Here is a 12,904-nt window from a genome sequence, read left to right on the forward strand (position 1 = left end):
AGAGCTAATGCCACTAAAACTGCAAAAGTGAAGGACTGTGAAGATGATTTCTTTTTAGCAGTAGTAGTCATGCTAAAGTCATGCAGTATTCTGTTAAAGAAAATCAGGATAATAAATGCAGCAAGAGTGCTGATATGTAGTCAGGTAAACTTTGTATCACTCCAATTATGCCTACACAATGGTCACTTCTTTTTACAAGTTCTGTGGATATTTAAGAATTTGATATCCCTTTAATATTAATCTCATTCTGTTCTAAGTAGATAATAAAGCGTAGACTCCCAGTTCAGACCACCTGAAGACAAAAGGTAAAACACCAATACTAAATCTAGTAATCACATTTTCAAGTATTAAAACTAATAGGTTATAAATGAGCTATAGAATGATGCAGAAAAGTAGGAGATGTCAAAAATTAGCTGAACAAGGACTGCTTTTAGGAAACTGTCAGGAGTAATACTTTAGTCCTGTCCCCACTCTTCTTAGGTCTTCATTCATACTGTAAAAATCAGAAGCCATATACAAGTTTAGACTGGTGAATAAATCAAATATAATACAGAATGGTGGAATGGCTATATTTAATTCCTTATATTTGGAAGAAGAGAACAGCCATTATTGGCAATAGACCATGGTGTATACTTTGTGTCTATTTTAAAGCTTACTAAAACCAGAAAGTGCTTTGTAGTAAAATCTCATTGTTAAAATACAATTAGGAAAAATATTTATGTTAAATGAACATATATAAATTAGCACATATACTTCACACCTTTACCTTAAAAACTGAATCTAACAACCCATATTACTGCCTGAAGGAGTATCAGAACAAGCAAAGCATACTATGAATAAAATTATAAGCACTGAATACCTATGATCAAGGTTTTGCAATAATTAGCTTCCTATTACTCCACTCATATGTGACTGCTATCATACTTAACCTTATGTGTATATTAGCATTAGGTACAATTAACTGCTCTGTCTGTCTGCTTCATTCTCTGGTTTATGATATAAAATCTGGCTGTATGAACCTTCAGTGCAGTCACTTTTGCAAGCATCCCCAGTGAATGGTGTTTAACAGCATGACTGGTTTCCCCTTTTCCTTTTGGTAATGTATACCTTCTCTTCAAACCTAGGAAGAAGTTGTACATGCCTTAATTTGAATTTATGTTCCTCAGCGTTATTCAGAAACACTACTACATGAGCTGAATGAATTAATTTTAATTAATTTGATTTGTTGCATATTTTTAACTAGAGGAGCTGTTTGCTTAGAAGGACTGTTGCCATTACAATAAGCCTTCATGGGATCCCCAGGCCAGCTCTGGACCCCAGCTTCGCTGACAAGAACAAAGGTAAATGACATGAGGTGCTCTTCTTCTCGGGACGAACGTCTGACAGCTTTATTGTGGAACACCTCCAGGGAGTAAAGGGGCGTCCTAGAGATAAAAAGAGGTCGATGGTCTTGTGGATGGGGATTTTAAACTCAGGGGGCAGGGGGCAGAGGATAGGGGCCACAGCCAATGGGATACAACTAATGGGAGTGGTGAGGGGAGGAAGTAACCCGGGGTAAGACCACCACCACACAACCTTGGAGGAGGAGGGGTGTGCAGAACAAACCATGTGATACAAACAAACCACTTAGTGCAATATAAAAACTACTCAGTGCAAAATTCCAATCACCCAGTGCAAAATAATAACTAAATAAACTACTTAGTGCAATACAACAGACTGTCATAATTACAGAGATAGGAGGTAGTGTGTAGCATTAGGGGTGACCCAAAATAATGTACTCCATATCTTCTCTACATCAATCCATGCAAGGTAGTTTACTATCTCTTGAATTCCCAGAGCTGGAGGCAGAACCTCTGTGTTTTAACCTGGTTCACAGAGAGGGGAGGGCTGATAGGACCCAATATGTGAAGCTCTCTGTTTTGTCCTTTCCAGACTCTTGAGAACGTCAGAAAATGGGGCGCTCTGACAGGCTGCTAGCCACAGCCTTCTAGGAACTGATGAATAAAAAAGACAGACAGCGACCCTTGCCACAGTTGCTACAGCAACCACCACTTTTGGAGGGAGATGTTTCTCTGGACTTTCTGCCACTGCTGCGCAGGAGAGCTGCCTGTCGCTGAGGGTTGGAGCCTCTCCACAAGTTTCCAGCTGCTGAGGGGGTTGGCCCTACATCTGCTGAGACGTTTCTACTGGCATTTCAGCAGCACTGACTCCTTTAGGATAAAAATATGTTTTCTGGGTTTTGTTTTTTTGCCGCTCCCATTGTTACCTGGAGAAGAAGGCAATTTTGGAACCATGGATGCTCATTTGGTGTGTTGTTGCCTTTGTGCCTTGTCTTGGCTGCATGGCCCAGAGAGTGGAATTGATACCATTTTGTCTGTGTTCCCTGGGATAATTCGGGGGACCTCCTCTGCATTTGTGGGTGAGAGTTTAAGTGTTTGCCTCTATATTTCTTGGTTATTGCTGTTTTCTTTTAGCAAACTGTTTTTTCTTTTTCACATACCTCTTCGCATCTGTCCCTCCTCATTGGTAGAGGAGATAGGTTGAAAACTAAGGGAAGAGAAGTTATTGCAGAGTCTCTGCCCTGTAATATTGCCTTAAACTAATACATATTTGGTGCCAAGCTAAAAGGGGGTCAAGAGAGGAAGTGAAAAAATAACAGATTTGACCAAATAATTTCTATACTGTGTACAGAACTCCCTGGTTACTACATTTCTTGGTCTGATCATGGCGCTGGGGACCATGGGGGTGGGGAGGGGAGCTTTGGGCTTTTGGTGGGCATTTTTGAAGCCTCACTGCCTAGGCGTTCCATGGCACTTTGCAGTTTGAGTTTGTTGGCCCAGGCAAAAAAGCTTTTCCCTCTTCTGGCTTGGAGAAACTGCAGCAGCAAACTTTCATTTGCCTTGAGGTGAACTGAACAGCTGCTGGTCCAAGACTGCAGGAGTAGGACTGGCTGGAGCAGGGGTTGCCCCATTCCAACCCCAAGCCTTGGGGAGCTAAGCCAGGGAGAAAAAGCACACCAAGAGGCTCCAGCCCAGCTGTTTGTCTGCTGTATAGAAGGGGTTGATGCCAGAGAGCCACCAGGTTTTTGCCTACCTCTGGAACTTCTCCATGGTATATCTACTACCCTCAGCATGAAAGCCTGCTCTGTCTCGTACCACCTGTCAGGGAGTTTATTTGGAAGTCTCCCTCTGAACAAATAAAAAACTCTGATAAGGTACCAGAATATTTGAAATAAAATTGCTGTGTCAGTTCCAGAAAGTACAACTTACTGCTCTGTGCTGAGCCCTAGTTAATGCTTACCTGCCTGCTTCTTGTTACTATACAGCAGCAGCTACAACCAGAAGAAATGGAGAGCAAATTGGTAGACACCACAGTCACTCAGGCTGTAGTTAAACAAGATGGGCAGCCTAAGCCAATAGTAGTCACCCCTGTCCAAAGGAGGGGCCAAATAAGACCAAATCTAGTCGCTCAGTAAGATGACCATGGGGAGTTCTAGGGAGAATGTTCAAGAGGAATGTCCCTTCAACATGTCATGCCAACAATGCTACTTGGAGTAAGCAGAGCACTCTGATCACACAGCAAGTTCAGATGGGGAATCCTAATCATTCTGGGATTTGGAAAGTATCAGAAACTGATCGGAAGGTGAGTGTTTTGGACTATCATCTGAAGAGGAAGAGGATAAGGTGGCACATGCTGAGGAGGCCTCACCATATAACCAGCCACCAGAAAGTGAGAGGCAACACACTCTCTTCACTGAGAGCTCCTGCCATATCGTAGGGACAAGTCAAAAATGGAAAGCTGCCATATTGGAGCCTAAGCAGCAAGTTGCAGAAGCTACCAAAGGACAAGGTGGATCAAGCCAGGATGCAGAGCTGAAAACCCATCTGGCTTTGGATATTGCCGATTGAGAGAAGTGGCCAACACTACTTGTCTCAAGTAGTGTGAGAGATGGTAGCAAACACTCTGTAGGGGTGGCTGGAATGATGGGAAAAGGCCAATTGGCATTGAAGAAAGAAATTTGAGGCTGCAAAAATCTGGCCAGACATTGCTGCTAGGGTAGAGAAGCTGACCACAGAAGTTTGTCATGTGAATTCCTAGACGCCTATGAGTCGGGCTATTGAGGAGCATTGCAACAACAAAAAAGTGGACTGGGCTTCCAAAATTAAAGGCAGATCTGAACTGGCAATATGAGGAAGAGTTATTTCTACTTTGGTGGGCCCAGGTCATGAGGTGCCTCACATCATGAGGGAAGAGATGCAACATACTGATGGGTTTGCGACTGAAGGATGGACTTAACCATGGGCACCATATCCCAGGTAATCCATGATTATGAAACATGCACTGCATCAAGCAAGCCAAGCAAGTAAAACCCATTAGTACAGGATACAATGGGCTAAATATAAATATGGAGAGGCCTGGCAGATGGATTATCATACTGCAGCAAACCTGCCAAGACTGGCCCTATGTGCTCGCAATGGTAGAAGCAAGCACTAGATGGCTGGAGACCTGCCCTGTGCCTCACACCTCTCCTGTGGCAACACAGAACCCCAGAAAGAATTGAGTAAGACAATGGGACTCATGTTAAAAAGAACGTCATGGACACCTAGGCTAGAGAACATCGTATTCAGTGGGTGTATCACATTCCCTATCACCCATGAGGCCCTGGGAAAGTCAAATGGCAATGGATTTTTAGAAACCATGCTGAATGCAATGGGTGGTGGAACCTTCAAACATTGGGATCTATGCTTACCAAAGACCACCTGGTTAGTTAACACTTGCGGCTCCACTAACCAAGCTAGCCCTGCCCAATCAGAATCCCTGCATATAGGAGATGAAGATGAAGTCCCCGTGGTGCATATGGTGCATGCTGGGATCCATCCCATCTCAAGAAAAGGCAAATCCATCCATGAGATTGTTTTTGCTCAAGGACCTGGCTACACTTGGTGGCTAATACAGAAGGGTGAGTAACATTGTGTACCTCAAGGGGACCTGATTTTGGTGAGAACCATCTTTAATGTTGAATTATATATGTAATATTGGTTGTTGAATGATACTGCCACCATACATCATAAAATATCCTCAGCAATGAATACAGACTGCTCAAGTTTTATTTAATGGAATAAAATAAACTTAACAAACATCTTGGGGGAACAGTCAGTGACCACTTAAATAATAACTGTATCACTATAGTTATTTGTATGTGTATATGGCTACAGTTGAAAGGTATGAACATCTGGACATCAGGTGCATATGCATGGTATAGAATAATAATATCCTGTGTAAAGAGTTGGAGTTTTCAGTGCTGTTTATTATAAATACCATTCACATCAGCTGTAGGCATGGTTTCAGCAGAGATGAAGTCATGCTGGAATAGGAAGGGGTCCATTTTGGTCTGGCTCACGAAAGTGAAGTGATCAGCACACCCTGGCACTGTACGACCTATGGGCCTCTTCCCATCTCCAAGCCCTCCAGGCCATTTCTGCATGACAACTGGGCTGAGAATAGGCAGAGGGACCACTCAGAAATTCATGGTTCAAAAGTGACAAATCCAAAACTGCAGCCAGGAATGTCTGGGCCAGGAGTCTGCAGTTTTTGGTGCCCAGTGGGACGATTTCTCTCTCCTGCAGTGGGGCAGCAACCTGAGGCAGTAGCACTGATGCTAACCTATTGGAAATGCAAGCACAGAGAGCTTCCAAGGCCTCAAACATACAAGCTCAGAGATAGAGATGGATAGAGTGTTTGACCTAAGACCTTGGAGAAGGCTTGAAAGAGTTACATGATTAGATAAAAAGAGAGGCATTGCAGAATATTGTGTAAAATGTAGCAATTAACAATTGGTTTATGACGATGCTAGCAAGCTTTGTGGAAGTAGCTGACTGGATAAGAAATGTGTAAAAGACATTGTAACTAAAATTATAACGGCTTCTGATATACAGCTTCTGATGTAATGGTGTTGGATGTAACAACCTTATGGTCTTCCATGAGACTGATTTTGCAATAAACCATTTTTCAATCACCTCATCAGTCAACCTCATCTACTCTGTATCTCAAACACCAACTGAGTGTAGCTGAGCTGAAAGGGAGTCCACCAGGTGACAGGAAGAGGTAGCAAGCAGTAGGAGTGACATCCCAGACACACCCCCTGCTGTCACACAGAGGGAACAGGAAAACTGGCACTGCAGGCCTGGCCTGCCCCAGACAACGCCAGCACATCCCATCTCCCACCAGAATCACACCATGCCCCCCTGCATTCCTGGGGTTTTTTTCTTCCAGAAGGGAAAGTTTAGCCAGGAGAGCCTCTCCACCATCTTGTCCTTGTCCTCTGGGGCACATGAGCTGCCTGGGTGGCAGCCATCTTGGGTTTTTGTTCGCAAAGGAACAAGTTGACTCAGCACCTGTGTATCTAGTGATTTTTGTTTTCTTTGTTCTTGCTGTTTTCCTTTAGTAAAATGTTGTTCTTTTCACTTATATCTTTTTTGCATTTGTCTCTCCTTATCTGTAGACAGGGAGAAGGGAGGTAAATTTCAGAGTCTGTGCATCATAAAATTGTCTTAGACTAAGACAAGGACAACAACTGAAAATGCTAAATGAAGTACATTCAAAGTAATTATTGCTGGAGGTATCATACAGAAATCTAGCAGTCTTGGCTAATGGAAGTTTAAGAATAAATTACCAGATTTATTTTAAAGGTCGTGATTTCATACTTGTCAGGATATTTCATTGAATCTTAAACAGTAACATTGGTAAAAATCTTCAATATCATCCAATTTGGATGTTCTTTAGTGTTCACTTTATAAGAGGTTACCCTAATACATTTTCATTTTATCCAAAAGTAATCTATTTTTAAGGCATTTAAGCAGATCCAATGAGGATAAGAATGTCTTCTGTGTATTCACATAACAGCATTCATGAATTAAAGATCTATGAAATGAGCTTGACCAACATCTCGTCCCTTATTAACTGAAATTTTTTTTATGCTTTAAGTCTGGGGACAATATAATTTTTTTTAAAGACTACTGTACTCTAAGGAAGAAGGCTGTAACACATGTTTATTGTTCTAAATGGGATGAGAAACTAGCTGTTTGTGGTTAAGTGGAAAAAGTCAATGTTTACTAGTAAAAATTTTGTCCAAAATAGATGTTTTTACTAGCATATCAAAACTATGTGACAATTGTTCTGGCAATAGTAATTCATACAAATCCAACTAGCCAGTTAAAGTAAGGTGAATATGAATAAAATTACCATCAGGAATTACCTTCAAAATGCAAGGTTCATCAATTGAACAGCCAACTTGCACAATTCTGTTGTTTCAAATCATTAGTAACACAGCTCTTAGAAAAAAAAATAAAATTCAGAGGTTGTGGATGCGGGTTGTGGAAACAGAATTTAAGATGAAGCACACAGGACAAAAGGAGCAGGACGCGTTAGCACATGACCAGTGCAGAGTTAAGCAAATAGTAACTCAGGTAAAGGAAAGGTAGGGATATCCATATATGGTGAACTGTGATGTTATTGGTTAAACAAGAACAGTATGTTACCATATTAGGCAATGTTTAAGGTCATTGGCTGATTGTAGTGTTAAGAGGTCCTATATAAATGCCATGTTGGCCCAGTAAATCAGCTTCTGATCATTAGTCAGACTCCCAAGTTGTCCCCGCCTCTTGAATCCTGACAAGAGGTGGCATATGTTTTATTTCAGTCTTATATATCTTGGAACATTAAATAAAATCAGCATTTAAAAAGGATTTTGGAATTATTTGAACCAACCCATTATATCACCACTTACATTTTGCTTAGAGTTCACTTAACCAGAAAAAGATGAATTCAAGTGTCCAGAAAGTCCAACATTTAGTGTATTATTCATATTTAAAAGAAAGCACGTTTAGAATAAAATGCCATCACCTTTGTAATCTTTAGGGTAGCACCAAAAATTTTCAAGCCGATAACAACTTGTGAATGTAGATAATTAAAAATAAATATATTTTCAGAATATGCTGAAATATCAAATAATGTAGGTGACATACTGTGTGAACCTGATGTGAATCACTTAAACACTTTTCTCTGTATACTGTTCCTTTCTGTGTTGCATGTGGCTAATCAAGGGGGGGGGGAAGTAGCATAGCATATTTTTCAGATAGATAAAGCAAAACACAGCAGCACAGATAAATATAGGAATCACTGAAGTTTTCTGCTGGTCAGCTTACAGAATAGCTAGCACTGGGAGGGCTTCTGTTTCTCCTCATAAATAAGAAGCAAGAGAGGAACTCTTGGCTTGCACATCCACAGGCTAGCAGAGTGCAAGGGGGAAGTATTCAGTAACCCAGAAAGATTGAGTGATTCCAGCTCAGGTTTCCTTAGCAATGTATCGATGTGCTCTCCTTGCTTATAAATAGCATCAATATATCCATTTATATAAATCGCTATACATAACTATTTTTTTGTGATGGTTTTCTTTCTCTCTATTGAAATGTAGAAAGTAAAGTTAAATCTGTTTGCAGAGATGCAGAGAAAAATTTTCAGTGAATCTGTAAAAAGCATGCTGGGCTGTCCCCATTATATACTTCTTTAGACTACCCCCATAACATCTACTACATGCATGAAGTTGCTTATCTGACTTTCTGAACTAAGAACACTGTATACTTGTGCAAATACATATATTTCAAATACATATACATAAAGATATACATAAAACATACTTTTATATACCTATATATACACACATACATACCTATACCCATGCAAGAACAGAGCAATGATGCAGGCATTCAAGAGGGCTGATTTTATGCCAGAATGAGGTCAGTAACACTATGTCTAAGCTAAGTGCTTGGAGGTAAATATTCAAAGGATTACATCTTTTCAGTAATTTAAAATAACTTGGTAATTGTGGATTGAATTTAATTATTTTGGGACTTAACACAATTTTTCAAGAATATCAAAGAAGGAAGTATGTTATTATCAGAGTGCCAAGGATTTTTTCATTCAGGAGATGCATACAACTTACCTCCCTATGATTACCTGATAGGAATGCATCTACTGAAAATACCCTGCTCTTCACATGATAAACTACTTGTTCCCTCTCTTTACACTTCACCTTTTTATTTCAATTTACAAAGCCTTTCCATTATGGATGCTGAAAAACCAATGTAAATATTTTAAAGGATTAAACTTTCAAATATGGTTACTGTGGCATATATATGTTCTGTAAATACAAATACAAGATATATCTGCTTAGAAACTATATTTGATAATCTGACAGCATTGAGACTTAACAGTATAAAAAAAATCGTATTTTTTATACTGTTATTTTTTCAACAAGAAACTTTCTCCATTTTTAAAGGAGGGGCTATTACAATAGCATAAAAATATTAATGTTTTTAAAATGTAAGGCTATTATGTCTGTAGTCTAATCTCCTTCTTAATGCATTGAAAATTTAACAAATACTAATTTTCTTGCTTTTAGAAGAATTTCACTCAGTTCATAACTTGCAGGAAAAAAATGTGCTATGTAAGCAAGACACTTAGGGGAACCAGGAAGTTGACTTGTATTAGTAATAAATGGTTTTACTCAAGTTTAAGCAAATTTCTGGGCTGCTAAAAAACCTTGTTCTTTCATGCCCATTATCAAGAAAAAATACTGCTGTTTGGCCTGTAGCCAGAACACCCCAGATTTTTTGAGGACCAAAAAAATTTATTTCAACACGCCCAGTAATTTAGTAGATGCTTCTTATTTTGTTTTCAAAAATTGGTGCCTCTTTGCTTAACCCTGTCTCGCTCTTCCTGAAGATTCACAGGGTCAGACTAAAAATGCAACCACCAACTGAAGCAGAGATATCATCCCAAAGAAGAGCAAAATAATCTGTAGTTAAAAATCTACATAGCCCAACAAATCAATTTCAGACTAGCATACTAAAAAACAGAGAGGAGATGGAGATAATAAACAGATGGAAATAAATAAACAGGATCTCTGTCCACAGTAGGCTTCACTATTGGTCATTCAGGTCTTTCACTGCTGAACTGCAATCCTTTACACAAAGAGTTTGTTTCTGTTAGGAACTGAAACACTAGCAATTTCCCCCAGTTCATTCCAAGAAAGACAATATTGCCTGTGTCAGTGTAACTAAAATTTACATCCAGAAACAAGAAAGCCGCAAAAGCTAAGAAGAGGAAGGTGGGTGAAATGATAACTGACAGTTTTGAAAATTCATTACGCAGATTTGACACCTTGCAACCAAGTGTAGAAGAAATACCAATCCCGAATGAATTGGCTAAGACCTTTACTTTCTCTGCTTAGTCCGAAGAGACTCTTTAAATTGCTATTAACTGGAAGAAAAAAGATTAATAAACAAAGGTAAATTTCATTTGGTTTTAACCCACTACAAAGACTGGTGACTTTACAGAATAGTATGCTGAGCTCTGGAATGGAAAAGTGAACTTATGGAAAGCATCTATAGAAAGTTCACTTCATAATGCTGTGTATAAAATACATTTTAAAATCATGTTGATTAATTTATTCAAAATGTATACACATGGAAATCTTTCAACTGTAAATAGTTTTTACTATATTTCAAGGTACTTTATTTAGAGCAGTTTCTAAATATGGGAATGATTAAACAGAAATATAACATAGTGAAATAATGTCTCTCACATATCTTAACATATATCATATTTACTGTAATTTTTTTCCTTAATTCTTTAGAAAGCTAAAAACTACAGTTTTGGTTTAAAAAAAAAATTAAAATCTTGTTTTAAAAAATCATAAGGCTCTAGTTTTCAAATTAACTCAGTAGAATAATTTAAATTGTAGTATTTACTTTACTACTGAAAGCAGATACTGAGGAATTTTCTTCTACTTAATAACTAGAAAAGGAATTGGGCTATTACAGTATTTTTTATTAATCTGTCAGTGTTGCGATAGCCAAAACCTGGTGGTATATCTGCAACCAGGAAACTCATTAAAAGATGTGTTTACATGTTTACTTCTACTGACAGAAATCCAATTTGATGAACATTTTTTAACAGGTTTATACCTTCTTTAACATAATTTTCAAGAGGAAAACACATTTCATAGCTAAAAATCTAGAAAGCACCTTCAAAAAGTTTAACAGGTCGGCCTTTGCCAGCCAGGACCACTGCAGATTTGGTGAGAGATGGGGGGAGAACAAGGGAAGGTGTACAGCATGCCGTCATGCTGCAATAAATTGATACAGTGAGGATTTGACTAATTCCTTAACACAGGAGAAAGAATGACTGTGGGATGGTTGTATCTTTCTAATTCAAATGACTCTTGGGAGACATGAGAGTGACAGAGAAAGGGTCTCTTACATACTGGTGAAGTCCCCACCTGCCAGGCTCCTGCCTTTGTCTCTCTGCATGATGAACTTTAAAAGGTTTGGATTTCATCTTGTAAAAAGGTTGGGAACATGTTTCTAAATCTCAGAAATCCTCTCATGACAGGAATATCATTTATCTGTCAAGTATATCAAAATCATAGAATCACAGAAATGTTAATGTTGGAAAAGACCTCCCGGTTCATCAAGTGCAACCTTTGACTGAACACCACCATATGAGATAAACCATAGCACTAAGTGCCACATGTAGTCCTTTCTTGAACACCATCTGGGGTGGTGACTCTACTACTTCCCTGGGCAGTCCATTCCAGTGTCTAACAACTCCTTCAGTGAAGAAATTCATTCAGTACAAACTGAACCTCCCACAGTGCAGTTTGAGGCCATTTCCTCTTGTCCTGTCATTAGCTGACTGGGAGAAGAGACTAGCACCTACCTCGCTACACCCTCCTTTCAGGATATTGTATAGAGTTATAACGTTTCCCATGAGCCTCCTTTTCTCCAGGCTAAACAACCCCAGCTCTCTCATCCAAACTGTGGCCCTCCTCATATAACCTGCTTCCTAGACCCTTCACCAGCTCTGCTGCCTTTTTTGGACACACAGAGGGGACAATCACTGCCCTGGTCCTGCTGGCCACACTATTTCTCATAAAGACCAGGATGCCATTGGCCTTCTTGGCCACCTGCACACTATCTGGCTCATGTTCAGCCAGCTGTCAATCAGCATCCCCAGGTCCTCTCCTCCTGGGCCACTGTCCAGCCACTCTTCCCCCAGCAGTACCATAGCAGCGCATGGGGTTAATGCGATCCAAGTGCTGGAACCAGCACTGGCCTTATTGAACCTCACAGCATCGGCCTGGGCCCTTGACCCGGCCAGTCCAGATCACTCTGCAGAGGCTGCCTATGCTCCAGCAGATCAACACTCCTGCCCAGCTTAGTGCTGTCTGCAAACTTCCTGAGGGTACACTCAATCCCCTCATCCACACCATCAATAAAGACATTAAGCAGGACCCAGTAGTGAGCCTTGGGGATTCCCAGTAGTGACTGACCACCAACTGCAGCACCATTCAGCCCCACTCTGGGCCCAGCCTTCCAGCCAGTTCTTAACCCAGTGAAGTGTGAACTTGCCCAAGCCACGGGCTGCCAGCTTCTCCAATAGAATGCTGTGGGAGACAGTATCAAAGGCTCTGCTGAAGTCCAGGTACACAACATCTATAGCCTCTCCTCATTCACTAAGCAAGCTACCTGGTCATAAAAGGACATCAGGCTGGTCAAGCAGAACCAGCATTTTCTAAACCTGTGCTGGTTGGACCTGATTCCATGGTTGTCCTGCAGAGGTTGCATGATGGCATTCAAGATTATCTGCTCCATAGCCTTGCTGGACACTGAGGTCAGGCTGACAGGCCTGTAGATCCCTAGGTGTTCCTTTTCACCCTTCTATTGGATGGGCATCACACTGGTTCCCCTCCAGTCATCTGGGACATCCCTAGTTAACCAGGACTGATGATAAATGATGGAGAATGGTGTGGAGTCCACTCTTCAGGAGTCCAAGTTAGAGG

General features: G+C 40.3%; 1 protein-coding gene across 2 annotated transcripts in view; it reads right to left on the reverse strand.

Moving 5' to 3' along the window:
* KIAA0825 (KIAA0825 ortholog) overlaps positions 1-12,904 on the reverse strand; it is a 245,160-nt gene that overhangs the window by 3,528 nt on the left and 228,728 nt on the right. The gene's annotated exons all lie outside the window — the stretch shown is intronic.

This window comes from Vidua chalybeata, chromosome Z (assembly GCF_026979565.1).
Source record: "Vidua chalybeata isolate OUT-0048 chromosome Z, bVidCha1 merged haplotype, whole genome shotgun sequence".
Classification (NCBI taxonomy): Eukaryota; Metazoa; Chordata; class Aves; order Passeriformes; family Viduidae; genus Vidua; species Vidua chalybeata.